Raw genomic sequence first — 15409 nt, 5'->3', positions numbered from 1 at the left:
TAAAAAAAGAACTACATTTCAAAAAAAAAAAAAACTACATTTCCCAGGAGCCCACTGATTTCCTGTCCATACGTACTTCCTGTAGACAAGGGGATATTAGGCGGGGACGTGGAAGGTCCCACCTTTTTACTTCTGGTCCTGAGCTTGGTAGTGATAAGGCTAAGGTGGGTGTTTGAGCTGGTTATTCAGCTATGGGAACGTGGTCTTTATTTTGTATCTTCTTTATTTCTTGATTTCTAATGATCATTGGATCACTAATAAATAATCAATAATAAAATATAATATTTTATTATTAGAGATTTAATTTTTACACATAACTTCACACCCAATAGTATATCTGTCTTCTTTTTTAACCCCTTACCCTTTACCCTAGGATCAGCTATAAGAACAGAAGCGGGGCAAGGGCTAGGCAATAGGGGTTAAGTGACTTGCCCAGGGTCACACAGCTAGGAAGCGTCTGAGGCCAATTTTGAACCCAGGTTCTCCTGACTCTAGGCCTGGCTCTCCATCTACTGTGCTGCCAAGGGCTCCTCTCTTCATATCTTTTTTAAAGAGCCAATCTCGATGCAAAGTTAAGGATGGAAATGAGGTTTCAAGGAATCAAATAAAGCTCCAGAAGACAGATGTCACTAGCAATGGGAAGAGCAATTGAAGGAGTCCCTGGGAACCTAGGAATGAAGGCAAGAAACTTCAAATTTCATTTTCTTTTCTTTTCCCCCCCAAAATAGTCTGGAATGAGAACAAAATACTTACATAGGAAAGTAAAAGGTCAGTGAGGAGTCGGGAGAACATCTGGGCGTCCTGAATGAGTTTCAAGTCACCCAGACCAGCAGAAGGATATTTCCTGAGCCACTGTCAGTTAGGTGTGTGGGTGGGGGAAATGTGGAGAAGAGCCCTTGTTTTTTATTTTCTTTGCCTCCTCAGCACTTGGTGCATAATTAAACATATTATTTAATATATATTTATGTACTGTATGTAAAGATATATAATATATAATTATATATAATATATATAATATATAATTTTAATTTATATGCATAAACATGTGATAAATTTAATATATAAGTAACACAAATTTAATATATAATATATAATTTAATACATGATATATAAATTTAATATTTAATGTAGAGATAATAGGCTTAATTAAATGCTCTGATTAAAATGTTTTGAGTCAGAAAGAAAAGTTGTAGTTGATGTGGGGCTCGGGGGCAGAATTGGATGGCAGCTAGAGGAATTGAGAGCTTGGTCTAGAGATGGGAGGTCCTGGGTTCCAATCTGGTCTCAGATATTTTCTAGCTTGTGACCCAGGGAAAATCACTTAACTCCCATTGCCTAGTCCTTGCCACTCCTACCTTAGAGAGTTCCAGCCCCTGTAATTAATTCACTGGAGACAGTATTTAAAAGGAGAAGCACCAAAACCCAGAGTCTATGCTCTATGCAAATGCATGGATTATGGGTTTTAAGTGAGATGGACTAGGGACCTCTTTTTCATTTCATCAAAATTTTTTATTCACATTTAGCAAATGCCAACTAAAATGAGCATTTTTGTATATGTTATGGAATGGAAGAGGATTGTCCATAAAATCACAAATATTATATAGAATTTGCTTTTCTCTTAAAGTTTATAATAAATTCAACATTTAACTTTCAAAGCTATCCTGCAGGTCTGTGACTCCTTTTTTTCTCATTTGGGGACTAAGGGTGGGAGGGGGGAAATCCCATTCTAAACTCCCTCTGTTTCTTCTACTTTCTCCCAAAATGGAAAAACAAACCAATTTGTAACAGAGTAAAAAAAAACAAAACGAATTCTTGAATTGGCCATGTTGAAAAATATGTTTCATTGGCAATCTCAAGTCCATCATTTCTCTGTCAGGATTCATCACTGGTCCTCTGAAATCACAATTGATCTCTGAACTGATCAAAGTTCTTAAATCTTTCAAAGCTGCTTGCCTCTACAATGTTGTTCTTTCTGGAGAAATCAATTCTATTGGTTCTGCTCACTTGATACAACAAGTCTTTCCAGGTTTTTCTAATCGATGGTTCAAAAGGAATACATTGTGTTATGATTATAATTCTCTGGAGACCATATCTTAACTTATAATTATTTATTAAATAGTCAAAAGTGGGCCAGAGAAAGCATCTCTCTTAGCGACCTTCCCCTAAGAGCCCACCTGCATTAGATAACTCGGAGCTAGTCTTCTCCTCACCCCAGAACACTTTCTTAGGCACTGCTCCCGCCCACTCCCAGTTGACCCCAGCCCTGAGCCAGACCTCATGCCCTGGTGTTCTCTTCATGCTTCTCAGTCCACAGTTCCAAGGCAAGAAGCCTCTATGTCCTTCGCCTTCTCCAATTTTGCTCCTTGTGAAGTCCCTTTCCCAATTTGGGCCTCTCTGATTTGGAGGACTCAAATCTCAGTCCAGACAAGAGTCAGGTCTTCCTGGAGTCACCGTGCAGTCTTTGGAATGACTCAATAGCATCTCCTCTCATGGTACACAAGAAGAAGGAGGTCTCCACCCATCACCTCAGAGAGATATAATTCAGGGTTTCAGAAGTAAAATTGTTTTTGTTTAAAATCAAAAGAGTTGTTTTGGGGGCCACAAAGGGGTGCATATTAATATTGAATGTCCACAATGAGATGAAGGTGGTGGAAAAGCAGCATTTTAAATAAAAAAAAATATACTCATATAAGGAATCCATTAGCTAACAGGGCAAAAAATGATGGAAAGAATTAAGAAAGCATATAGAAGTAATTTTGTGATGAAGAAACATACTATAGTTCCCTGATCCAAAATGAGGAAATAGATGAGGAGCTTAGGAAATACCTTCCAGTCTTGTCATGGAGTCGTGCTATCGTAGTAATGGGGGATTTCCATTCTCCACACAACTGCTGGAACTCTTTCTCCTCTAAAAGCAGAACCATGGATAACGCCTTGAGTTCTTCTCATGACATGTAGTGGTGGAGGAAGCAAAGGAGGAAGCTATGCTGCTAGTCTTGATTCCAACCAATATCAAGAAACTGGTTCCCTAAGTAGATACAATACGAACATCCACCAGGGAGGGCATGATGATGCCATCCCAGAATCTGTGAAAGAGAAAAGAGGCAAAAGCCAGCCCCAGTTGTCTTGCATAGGTTTCAGAGGTCAGAGGGAGGATGAATAGAAAGAAGGCTGTGACCTGAAATTCTACAGGGGGAAGTCTGCCAAAAGGGAGCGAAGACGTTCAAGAACCAAGTTCTAAGTTCATCGTTAATCATTCTAACGAGGAAGTAAAGTGGAAGATATTAAGGAGACTTTTCATTGGAGTGGATTGGATGAGATACTAACAGCTGATTGTAAGGACTTAGAATTAACCCAATTCTTCCTTTTCTTCTTCTTTTTTTAACTAGAAAGAGTTGAACAAAAAATGGTTACTAGGGCATTGAATCCCAAATAAACGAGGAGAACTGGGTCAGAGAGCATCAAGGTGCCCTCAAAACCCTTTAAATCACAGGGTCTGTATGAACTAGACCCCCACCCCCACCCCCAAGCACTGAAAGAACTGGACACAGTCTTTGAAAGGTCTTGGAGGATGAGAGAAATGTCACAGGACCAAAAACAGACATACTAAAGCTTCCCGAGCCCGCGAGAAGCCTTAAGGTAGGAAGATAGAAAAAGGATAGAAGTTCTGGATGCTGCAAAGGGCATGAGGGAGCCAAGTTCGGAATGTCAAAAATGAGTCAGAGATCAGTTATTATTAATATCTTGGAGCCGCAGCCATGCTCCGATCAATGGATGTCACTGGAAGGCTATCTTCCGTCCAGAGATCCCAATTTAACACTTCACTGGTCAGAGGATGATATAGCTCAGCTGGGAGAATGAATAGAGTATGATAGGAAGAATTAGAGAATGCTAGGTATTAGCATTGGAAAAGAAAGAGATACCTGGCCGAAGGCTAGGCCTCAGGTAGAGATAGAGAGGAGAGAGAAAGGTGGAAAGACAGTGTAGCAAACCTGTGAGATTGTCCAAGAAGAGAGAGATGGCCACGGCTCCCTATTTAATCTCTTTGATACGCAAATGTACTCAATACATATTGATAAGGTACACAGTGTCTCAATACATATTGATGAGTTACATAGTGTATTGCCATTGGATAATTGCAAATTTCGACAAGGTGAAGGGGGAGTTTTTATCCTCAGGTGAGTGAGACAAAGGGAAGCAAGGTTTCGCGCCCTAACTCCAGCCACGCTGGGAACAGAGTTCATTGCCATGCGCAGAATGGCCATGTGCCCACATACAATCCTTGCTTCTTAATTATACATATGGGCTGGACTGCTACACATACTATGCCAAATTTCAAAAGAAAGGGAGTGGAATTTTCTAAACAACAGACCAGTAAACTTGACTTTAATTTCTAGGAAAATTCTAGAACCTATTACTAAGTGAGTATTGAGAAAGCAATATGGCGGTCACCACAAATGTATCATGACAAGTATCATTTTATCCCAAAGAGGATGTGCAAGACTATTTTCATTTCCCTTTCTGACAAGCAGTAGGAAATGAAAAATGCCCCCAAATAAAGCGTCAGGGGATTTCAGGAAGGCATTTGGCAATTTGTGATATCCTTGTTGGGGGAAAGGAGGGAGAAGCAGGCATCCAACAGCCTTTACTAAGACTGTTCATTAAAAAAAACAACTCCAACATAAATAAAATAAACTTAATAAAGCATGGAGGATTGGTATGAACTGATACAAAGTAAAATAAGCAGAACTGAAAAGAATATACACAACTACAACAACATATGTGGAAAGAACAACTAAAAAACAATTATTTAACACACTAGAGAAAATGCAAAAGCTTTCAAGGCCTCCTAGGAGCCTTGAATTGCTACAGAAAATTCCCAAAGCACTTATATTAAGTCTTTTTAAAAAAAATCTCTTACCTTCTGTCTTAGAATTAATACTAAATTGCTATTAATTAATGAAGTAATACCAGGTACTAATTAATACTAATATAATATATTAATACCAATCATATGAATTAATACTAATTATCAGTTCCAAGGCAGAAGAGAAGTAAGGGCTAAGCAACTGGGGTCAAGTGACTTGCCCAGGGTCACACAGCTGGGAAGTGTCTGAGGCCAGATTTGAGCCCAGGACCTCCCAACTCCAGGCCAGCTCCATGCATTTTGCTACCTAGATGCCCCTCACATTAGTTTTTGGAAGAAATCGAACTCAGGGTTTCCCTTAGAGAAATACTGATTTTGTTATAAATCCCTGGTTCTTCCATGGGTCCTTCAGAGATCCTTCTAGACTCACAGTGCCCCAGCCATTTAGTCCTCCTACAGAATGTGGAGAAACTGTGAGGCTGCTATTCAAGCAACCTCTTTATTAATGGTCTTGCACTGTCGTGATGTCCATTTGGACCAGATGAAGCAATAGAGGCCAGTTCTGTGACCAAATAGCAGTGATACATGGATTGATGGAATGGAATGTCTCAGAGATTCATCCTTGGTTGCTTAACCTTTTATTTCAATGACTTGGATGTTTATGAGCAAAAGTGGCAAGCTTATCAAAATGTACAGATGACAAGAAGCTGAGAGAATTAGTTAAAATGCTGAACACCAGAGTCAGATCCATTTTGATAGGCTGGAAGCAGGGGCTGAACCTAATAGGATGAAATTTCAAAAGAACAAGTATAAAGTACTACATATGGGTTAAAAAAAATCAGCTGTCCAAGTACAGAAGGGAGGAAGCATGATTAGAAAACAATTCTTACTAAATAAAGTTATGGGGCTCTTAGTGGGCCACAAGCTAAATAGGGACCAGCAGGATAACCTGGCAGCTAAAGGAGGAATTACAAATTTACTTAATGTTAATAGAGATGCATTTCCCAGAATGAGGATGGAGACAGTTCTGTATGACTCCACATCTCCACTTCCACAAACATTTGCTAAATGTCCCTTATGTATAAGACATTATGCTGGTCCCTGGGAATACAAAGTAGTCCTTGGCCTCAAGGAACTTGCATTTTACTTGGAGAATAAGAAAATGGAACAAAGATAAGTAAATTCTTAAGGATGGGGGAGGGGGGAAGGAGGATGTAGCTCTCTCTGAGGTGAGAGAAGCCACAAGGTAGGAAGATAGAGACAGGATAGAAGTTTTGATACCACGAGGGAAGTGACGGAGTCCTAGTAGAGATATGAGGTGTTCAGAATGAGTCTTTATTAATTATCAATGAGCCACAGCTAAGCTCTGATCAAAGGACCAATTCAGTAGGCTATTCCAGTCCTGAGATCCATTCCACGCAGGTCAGAGAGGTGAATAGAGAAAGATTAAAGATGGAGCTTGGCCAGAGGCCAAGCTCCTGCAAGGACAGCCATCAGGTAGCCTGAAAGAGAAGGAGCGCAGAGAGCAGAGGGCAGAGGGCAGAGAGCAGAGAGAGCGAAGGCGGAGCCTGCTGGGCTAGATATAGTTTTTGATATGCAAATATACACAGTACATAGGGATGATTCTCATTGGTTAATGACAAGGCGTAGGTGTGGTTTCTCTTAACCAGGTGAGAACAAAGAAACCTGTTTTCCCGCCTAACCTGGGAGAAGCTGGGGTCAAGGGTCATAGGCCTTCCCAGCCATGAGCACTACTGAGCATGCCCAAGACTGAGCAATCTGCACATACTGTTTTCCCCTTGCCCCTAGTTAGGAGTGGACTGCTACATCTCCCCCTTTTTGTTTTACACACAAATGAATAGTGTAATATCAAAATGTAGCAACATTACAGCATTAACAAATACAAACACTCTGGTGCATAATCATATTCTGATACAGAGATGAAAAATCTATCCTGATTGTATAACTTAGATATCCCAATCAAGAATGAACATCAGCATAAACTGATTCAGTGATCAATCTTAAAAATTCCCAAACTGATCTTTCTATCTGTCTGTCTGCATTTCAAGATCAATGCAACAGTCTTAGTAGATATAAAAATGTTAAGAAAATAATTTCCACGCTACTGATCCTGGTCTAATGAGGTAGAACTCTATGGCTCACATGACAGGTGCAACAACCAAACATGCCACCATTCACAGTCTGGACTATCAGAAGTTGTCAGCCTTTTCAACAGTTAGCAAAATACTATCCCTGGAGATGAAGGATAAGTCCTTCTTTTCTCTCGTCCTGATACTGCATCTTGGGGATCTTTCCGTGCTCACTGCCAGATGCCTGCCACATAGAAAACTGGTTGGTAGCTCGATGCCAGGACATCCAGCGACTGAGGGTGTCAGTACGCCATGTCTCTGCATTTCCCAACCTCAAACATCCATTTCACATGGAAAATGTAACCGTGGCTGAGGCTGTCTGGTCCATAATGAAAGATTCATTATGATTCCCCTTACATGCAATCAGACATCACTCTCCAGTATGGTCATCTGAAAATTAACAATTGCTGTCATGTTCTCATGTTCACCGACTGTTAGGTGACTGTAATTCTAGAAATCTTTGCACCTTCATAATTCTGGATCAGAGCATTAACAGTATCTTCCTTGTACTTAAAAATTCTGGCCTTAATAGTGTAAAAGAAAAAATCAAGGTTGATCAATCAAGAGTGACTTTAAAAATTTTCCTCTAAAAATATAAATACTGATCTCTATAAGATTCCTCTCCCTTTTCTTTTTGTTTGTGTGTTGGGAGAGATCCCTTCAAAGAAAAACATCCTCTCTTAACAATTCTGGAGGATCATGTTATCACATGTCAAATGATCTCAGAAAATTGATCCTGGGAACCTGATCCCAAAATTAATACAAGATTCTCTTGGCTCACTGTCTATGTGGTATCTTTGAAACTGAGCCAATGTAAAATATCAGAACTTATTTTCCCAATGATTTCCAATTCCTGATCTAAATAGATCAAAATTCGCCTTGTATATGAACATAATTTTGCACCATTACAGGCTTTGCAAAAACATCAATACATCAATCACAGTGCAAATTTTTAACAAATACCAATATTCCCATCCATTTTACATTCTCAATTGTAACTTAAATAACCATGATGGTGATAATGAAGTAATATTTCAAGTTCTGACTGCATATTCCTAATGTCTTCCTTATTTTAAATCTCTGCTTGTATAAATAAACCCATCAATATGGTAACCAAGCCTATACCATTACCAATATTTGCAAAATTCATTCCACCAAACCAATGTTTGGGTAAATAGAAGCTTAAGTTGTTCCCCATGTAGAAACAATTTCTACAGTTTCTTGTACCTACAGCATTTGACATAGCTTTTTCATTCCTAGTTGTCAGTGAATAATATTCAATGTGCTTTTTCTGCACGCTTATCTGTGCCTATTGTGTCATGTTTTCAATCCATACTCCAAAACAGTAAAACTTAGATTATACTTTGCCCTTGCTCCATGTTTTTGTATTTTTTCCACCTAGGAGAGACAATGACTGCGCGTCCACAGAAATTGTCAAACCTAGAGCCCTCAGTTTTTCATGAGGTCTTACTTCCATATACCAGAACGTCTTCCAGTATATGAAAGGGAAGCCAATAGATCCCGAATCCAGCGGCCGTCTGAATTCTGGGACTGTTGGAGGAGAGCAAGACATTTTTCCTATCAAGATATTACCCACAAAGACAGGGTATCAGGAGTAATGGTTAGCAATGGTATTAACACTTAACTACATCTCTGGTAGTCAGCCCTTAATGTAATGTCAGGAACATAATCTTTGCCTGGATGTCAATGATCTCTTACAATAACTCAAGTTCCTGATTAAAGATTTCCTAGTGTCTTTTTCCTGATCTCTCATCCTTTCTCGAGAGTAACATCAGTGTCATCTGTCCATTAAACCTGTCTGTGCAGCATTTTTTGCTTAGCACCTCATTTTTGTTGTCAGAGATATCAGATCTATGCTATGAATGAGAGTTTTCTATCTCCTGCTCTTTGGAGAGTCATACCAAGGTCTATACCCTTGTTGATAACAGCATTTCTTACAATACAAGTGGTAGCTTTACAATGCATACAATATACATTTCTTTTGACAGTATCATATACAAAATACAAGGTATCCTTTAGTAGCTAGACAATTTGTAGCTATTTCATCTCAATCCCATCGCAAAGTCTTTGGAATGTGGGACATATCTGGTGTCTTGTACAGACACAAGTGTGATTTAGTCCTTCTGCATTAGCATACTTGATGTTGCTCTGGGTACCCCATCTCAATGGATGTCAGCATGACAAGTGTCCTTCAGTGGCCTAATAGCCAATGTCTCTAATAGTGTAATGTCATTGTTCTAGAGTGATATTAGTCACCAAAGAAGTGTCCTTCCAGCGAGTCTGGATTGTGGCTGGCATGTAGATAGCTGATGCCATCACCTTCCGTCTGCTTCTCTTCCTGGTCTGTATCAGCTGGCATGAAGCATGACGTGGGTGACCAGATGTTTTCATTATCTGTGAACATATAAACAAGACCTCGACCCAACATTATCATCCCCTTGGGTCCCTTACAGTCTTAATATCTTGATGATTTTTAACCCAATTCAGGTATCTCACACAATGTGATCTTTATCATTACATTCAATATTGATTGTTACAAAGCTTTAACTTATATTCTTTCTGGGGTGTAGAAGAGATAGATGATTAGTGATACCATATCCACCTCTTTCTTTATGAAAGTGGAACAGTCACAGCTTAACAAAATTGACTTCTAGATAAGTCTGATTCTAGCAAAAACATATTGTTCACAAATATAATGTACCCTTTAAGATCATAATCATCATTACATTTTGGATAGTATTACCCTTTTGTGCTGCAAGTGGACAGCATTCATTATACTGTCATAATATTCCCAATTATACCCTTTTGATATTTGATCAAATTTGGCTAACATGGAACAATTCCAATAATATGATTTCAAGTTACACATTGTACCAATACCATTCCAAATTTTTAGGCATGTAATAGTTAGATCTTTTACCAAATACCCATATATTCCTAGAACAGAATATCTGTTAGTGACTTAATGATACTCTTCTGCATGTACATTGTTTCTCATACAATTACATGTGTGTGTGCATAGTGTGTTAAACCTGCCTATAGGGCAGTCTTTACAGTCCATGTGCTGCTTTTCTGGTGTCCTGTGCCAGACACCTCTGCCTTCTGTCCTTCTTCCGGGCAGATTTTCTTGCCATCAGATGGTCTTAATCATCTTCCATGGACTCCATGTATCTGAGAAAGTAAACAGAAAACCTCGACCCCAAATGAAAGCCTCATTGGGTCTTAGAAAGTTAGAAAGTGACAGAACATATATACCTTCAGTGCTTGAACCTTGGGGCTCATGAATTCCTTTGAGCTCTATTTACCATAGCTTGCATGTAAGCCATGAGCTATGCAATTTAGCCTTTGCATTGCTGTTAAAAGCCCTGCTATTCCAAGCTGTTTGGAATAGACAGTAGTGCACAGTTATTCATAAAATCTGCAATCACTTTGCTCACTTCTTCATTTGAGCTTGAACCCATAAACCAGGAGAGTAAGTATCTCCCATCACTTTTCCCAGTTCAACCTTTGTGCCAGGAGCAAACTGAAATGCACCTTTTGCTCCAAAATATACAGTGGATATTTATCAGGGGTGAAATTAATCCACAGCAGTTTGCATTGATAAGCGATATCACCTGCTTGTTCAGGATATAGATGTACCATAGATCTGGCCCTCTGCTAGAGCAGAGAATGCCAGCAGCTGTGTGTTCAAAACAGCATGTATAGATGCTTAAATATTTGCTTTTTCAAACCCATAATCATAAAAATATCATTCTATAAATTACTTATGAATTGACCCATGTGTGCTGGGATCTTAGGTCTTTGTCTGCCTGCACACAATTTTTGCTTTTTGAAAAATTTCCACCTTGTGCAGTTATTAAAATTATAGCATTGTCTTATGCTGTAAAAATATGCACAGAATTATCAAACAATTGCACAGAAGTTGTTATTTCTGAACTACTGCCCTTAGCTTCATAACTGAAAAGATCTTAATACTGTGACTAAAATCATTACTTCCATCTGCTAATTCTGCAAATCTTCCCTGCAGAAATAAATCAAATTATGCCAGTAATCTTTGAATTTGCATTATTATCATAGGTCTCTTTTCAATATCATGATCAGCTTCAATATCTGCAATTTTAATACCTGATAGTATTGCCTCTTTCAAATCCTTAATAAATCACTGTACTGAGTAACAGAGTTCCTGATAACCTTAATAATTAACCACTGGTAAACAGATTGAATCCTTCTAACCATGCTTTTACTCTGCTGAGCATGTGTCTTAATTTTCCATAGTAAAAGCTATTTTAGTTATAAATCATTTGCTTTCTGGATACAGGTATGTTAATATGCCCAGTAAAAAGTTTCTGAACTGCATACAGGCTGTTTGAATAAGCTCTGCTCAAGATTCATCCTGTTGCTTTATGTCCTGCTTAGAAAAGTGTTAATAATTCCTCCATAGTTAAAATTAGAAAGCCTTAGAAATTCCTTTAAATCATATTCCAATTCATGCTTATTATATCTTAGTATTAAAGTTTTCCTTCTAGCCAATTACAGCCTTAGTGATACAACTTGCAACCTCAGTTGCTCTGATGCTATCTTCCATGTGGCTCCAGCCACGTGGCCGGTAGAGAGAAAACATTTCAAGCTGCTTCAGATCTAAGCCCAAACCTTAAAAGTTTTCTGTGTGCACTTTAACTACCTTGTGATTCATACCAAAATTTCTCTACAGATAAAACATTTCTAGTCCTGATATTCTGTGGCATATAACAAAAGTCAGAGAAAGATATTTGATTCTCCTTTTTTAACTTCCTTTATCAAAAAATATAAGCAGACATTCCTTTATAATGTTGCCTACAGCCAACCTAAATTAAAATTCAAATTCCCAAATCTTACTTTACTGTATTTGCAATCGCCCAGGTAAAGCCTGCCTTTACCTGGCTGGACCTCAAACAAAAGAGTTCCTAGGAGCTTTTTCACATGCTAAATGAGTTCGGAGGCTTGCTTGTTTAAAAAAAAATCTTCTGCCTTTGGTTACGGAATGGCAATATCTTTTTACAACTTAGGCTGTTCCGAATTTAACCTAATTCAGGATTATTACCTTGATTCCTTAATTGTGCTGAGACCTACGGTTTTATTAGAAAAATTTTTTGTTTTTTATCCGTTTTTTCCAAGTAATTCTGATCTTTTAAATGCCCTGAAAGCAACCACTTCCTGATAGGCCTTTCAAATGCATCTGAGTCCGACCTCTCCTGAAAAGGCACAGGGAGTTTCTTGTAAAGATTAGCTTGCAGAACTTTTGAAATAAGAAGTGCTTAAGAAAGAACTCCTTAGCATTCTGCAGCAGTTTCTGCCTTGCGTCTTAGCTAGCCTTTCCCGCTTTTGCGTATGAATAGCAGGTAAATTTGACTTTGCTTTCCTGATGAAATTTTAACTCCTGCTTTTTCTTTTCCCAGTTGCTCCTTTTGAAATTCACTAGGCTCTAGCAACTGTTTGTTTCAGACTGATTTCTCAAGTTTTCAATAGCCCCTAGTGAGGGTTTCCCTGGGTCAAATGTCCTTTTTCTTCCCCTCCCCCTCAGACCACTCCTCAGGTGTTTCTTAACCTCCGGAGATCCAGGTCCGAGAGAGGAGGCCTCCGACTAGCAGACCCAGGTGGGGGAGGGAAACTGCACCTCCCTGACAGAGATAGTTTAAGAATCCCTCTCTGACCGATCGTGTGCTTCCCTCATCCTGATTCACCGTCTCAGGCAATTAAGCTCTTGAGACTTCCATTTCTCCCCTATCAAGCTACGACATTAAGAGTCGAGCAGGGTTCAGAGGGGAGACCCACCTCAAGCAGAGGAGGACTTACCGTCCTTGGCCAGAGGATCGGCAACCTTCCTGGACTTCCGGCACCCGCCTACTATTAGCCTCGTGTCCTCGAACGCGTTCTGCCATTCGCTGTGTGAAATAAAAGAGTGGAATGCCACGAGAAAGTTGGGCGCCATCTGTAGCTCTCTCTGAGGTGAGAGAAGCCACAAGGTAGGAAGATAGAGACAGGATAGAAGTTTTGATACCACGAGGGAAGTGACGGAGTCCTAGTAGAGATATGAGGTGTTCAGAATGAGTCTTTATTAATTATCAATGAGCCACAGCTAAGCTCTGATCAAAGGACCAATTCAGTAGGCTATTCCAGTCCTGAGATCCATTCCACGCAGGTCAGAGAGGTGAATAGAGAAAGATTAAAGATGGAGCTTGGCCAGAGGCCAAGCTCCTGCAAGGACAGCCATCAGGTAGCCTGAAAGAGAAGGAGCGCAGAGAGCAGAGGGCAGAGGGCAGAGAGCAGAGAGAGCGAAGGCGGAGCCTGCTGGGCTAGATATAGTTTTTGATATGCAAATATACACAGTACATAGGGATGATTCTCATTGGTTAATGACAAGGCGTAGGTGTGGTTTCTCTTAACCAGGTGAGAACAAAGAAACCTGTTTTCCCGCCTAACCTGGGAGAAGCTGGGGTCAAGGGTCATAGGCCTTCCCAGCCATGAGCACTACTGAGCATGCCCAAGACTGAGCAATCTGCACATACTGTTTTCCCCTTGCCCCTAGTTAGGAGTGGACTGCTACAGAGGAGGTACATCCCAGGCACAGAGGGAAAGCCTATGAGATGGAGGTGAGATGACAAGTGTGAACTTTAGGTTATTCCACCCTATTTAGGCTAACAAAATCAGGAATGTCTACACCCCTACTTAAGGATTAAGTATTGAGGAGATGGCCTGTGACAGACATGTGCTAGCAAATGACAAATCAGAAACAACTGACAGACCCCTAGGCCATCAAGTTTAAGTCAAGTTTAAGCTACCATTGGTACATGTGAGATGCAGGAAAGTGATGTAAAAACCGTCTATATATTTCTCATCACTTCCTCTCTCTGGTCTCTTTCCGTGGAGAGGTGGCTCTGGCAGCAGCTTGCTGAGTGTTTTGGCATCTTGGCATGGCAGCAGCTATTGTCCAGGTTTGGCAGTGAGTTTTCCTTGATTCTATACTGGGAGAAGATTAGGAGCCTACTTTAGGTGAGGCATCTTCACTAGCTCTCTCAGAGTTTAGGCTGATTCTTTTCTCCTTTATCTTCCAAACACTATTCTCTTAGAAAAGCCTCTAATCTTCTTCAAAGACCTTGTGGCATAGGTCTTTGAACTCCCCCTGGCACAGGCCAGGTGGGAGAAATACTATACCGTCTTCCTCTCTCTTCTCCTTAATTCCTTCCCTCTATATTAATTAAAATCACCATAAATTTCCAAACCGATTTGGGTATTTTCTCTGGTGACCAAATTAATTTAGATTAGGTCACAAACCTTAAATTATCCTTACACAAATTCAAGCCACAATCTAGACAAAGCAGGATTAAGTGACTTCCATGTGATAACTAAAGAGTGTCAGAGGTGATTATGCATTTAATAATAAAATTACTCTAAAATGCCCATGAAATTTGACCTAAGGTGCATCATCCAAGGAGGTCATTGATATTTTAAAAAAATTTATAACAAAATATTTATAGCAGCAATTTTTGTGATATTAAGGTATTAGAAACAAAGTAGTTGCCCATCAATTAGGGAATGGTTTCACAAACTATGGTGAATGAGTGGAGTAGAATCCCAGTGTTGTAAGAAATGACAAATGGGATGAATAAAAAGAAGCCTGGAGGATTTGTAGAAACTGACACAAAGTAAAATAAGCAGAACCAACTACAACAATGTAAATGGAATGAACCACTATAAAACAACTGAAGACAAAGTTTAGTCTAATTTAGTCCCTTAATGTTTGGGGTGCCTAATGGGGAATGCATCCAAATATTACTCATTTCCTCTTTGATCACTCCTCTCGAGGTCAGGCATTTCTGAAGAGCCTACCATGTGCCAGGCACCATGGTAAAAATCTGAGACCAACTCTGTCCTCAAGGAGGTCACAATCTAATGGAATCACCACTTAGCACTGATAATGGTGCTTGAAGGTCTACGAATCCCTTTACAAATATTATCTGATTATTTCCTCACAACCACACTGGGAGGTGCTATTATCAGCAGTTTACAGGAGGAGAAGGATGCTGAGGTTCAGTGTCTAAGGCCTGATTCAAAACCCAACATTCTGTCTACTGAGCCACGCTCCAGGTGTGCCATGCTGTGTTCCTCTATCCCTGGCACTTGACCCAGTGCCACACACGAGGGCTTTGCCCACTTCCCTAGTAGCAAGGACCAATTGCTCCATGCAGTTCACTGGGCTACAGCTGTAAAATGAAAAGTTTGCCAAGTGCATTCAGGGGAGGATTTTCTTAAACTTTCAAGGAACATGTCATCCCTGCGTTCTATACATTATATCTGGTTCTAGAAAAGGATGGGATGCCATTCATACGAATTC

The 15409-nt window shown here is 39.8% G+C and overlaps 1 long non-coding RNA gene across 1 annotated transcript; it reads right to left on the bottom strand.

Moving 5' to 3' along the window:
* Nucleotides 1-1487: 1487 nt before the first annotated feature.
* Nucleotides 1488-13707, bottom strand: LOC130456331 (uncharacterized). Its single transcript, XR_008915013.1, has 2 exons — nucleotides 10231-13707; nucleotides 1488-9453 (listed from the first exon to the last, which is right to left on the bottom strand). It is a non-coding gene; the product is annotated as an uncharacterized LOC130456331 (long non-coding RNA).
* Between the last annotated feature and the right edge of the window lie 1702 nt (nucleotides 13708-15409).

This window comes from Monodelphis domestica, chromosome 1 (assembly GCF_027887165.1).
Source record: "Monodelphis domestica isolate mMonDom1 chromosome 1, mMonDom1.pri, whole genome shotgun sequence".
Lineage (NCBI taxonomy): Eukaryota > Metazoa > Chordata > Mammalia > Didelphimorphia > Didelphidae > Monodelphis > Monodelphis domestica.
This window is presented reverse-complemented; position numbering and strand designations above follow the sequence as displayed.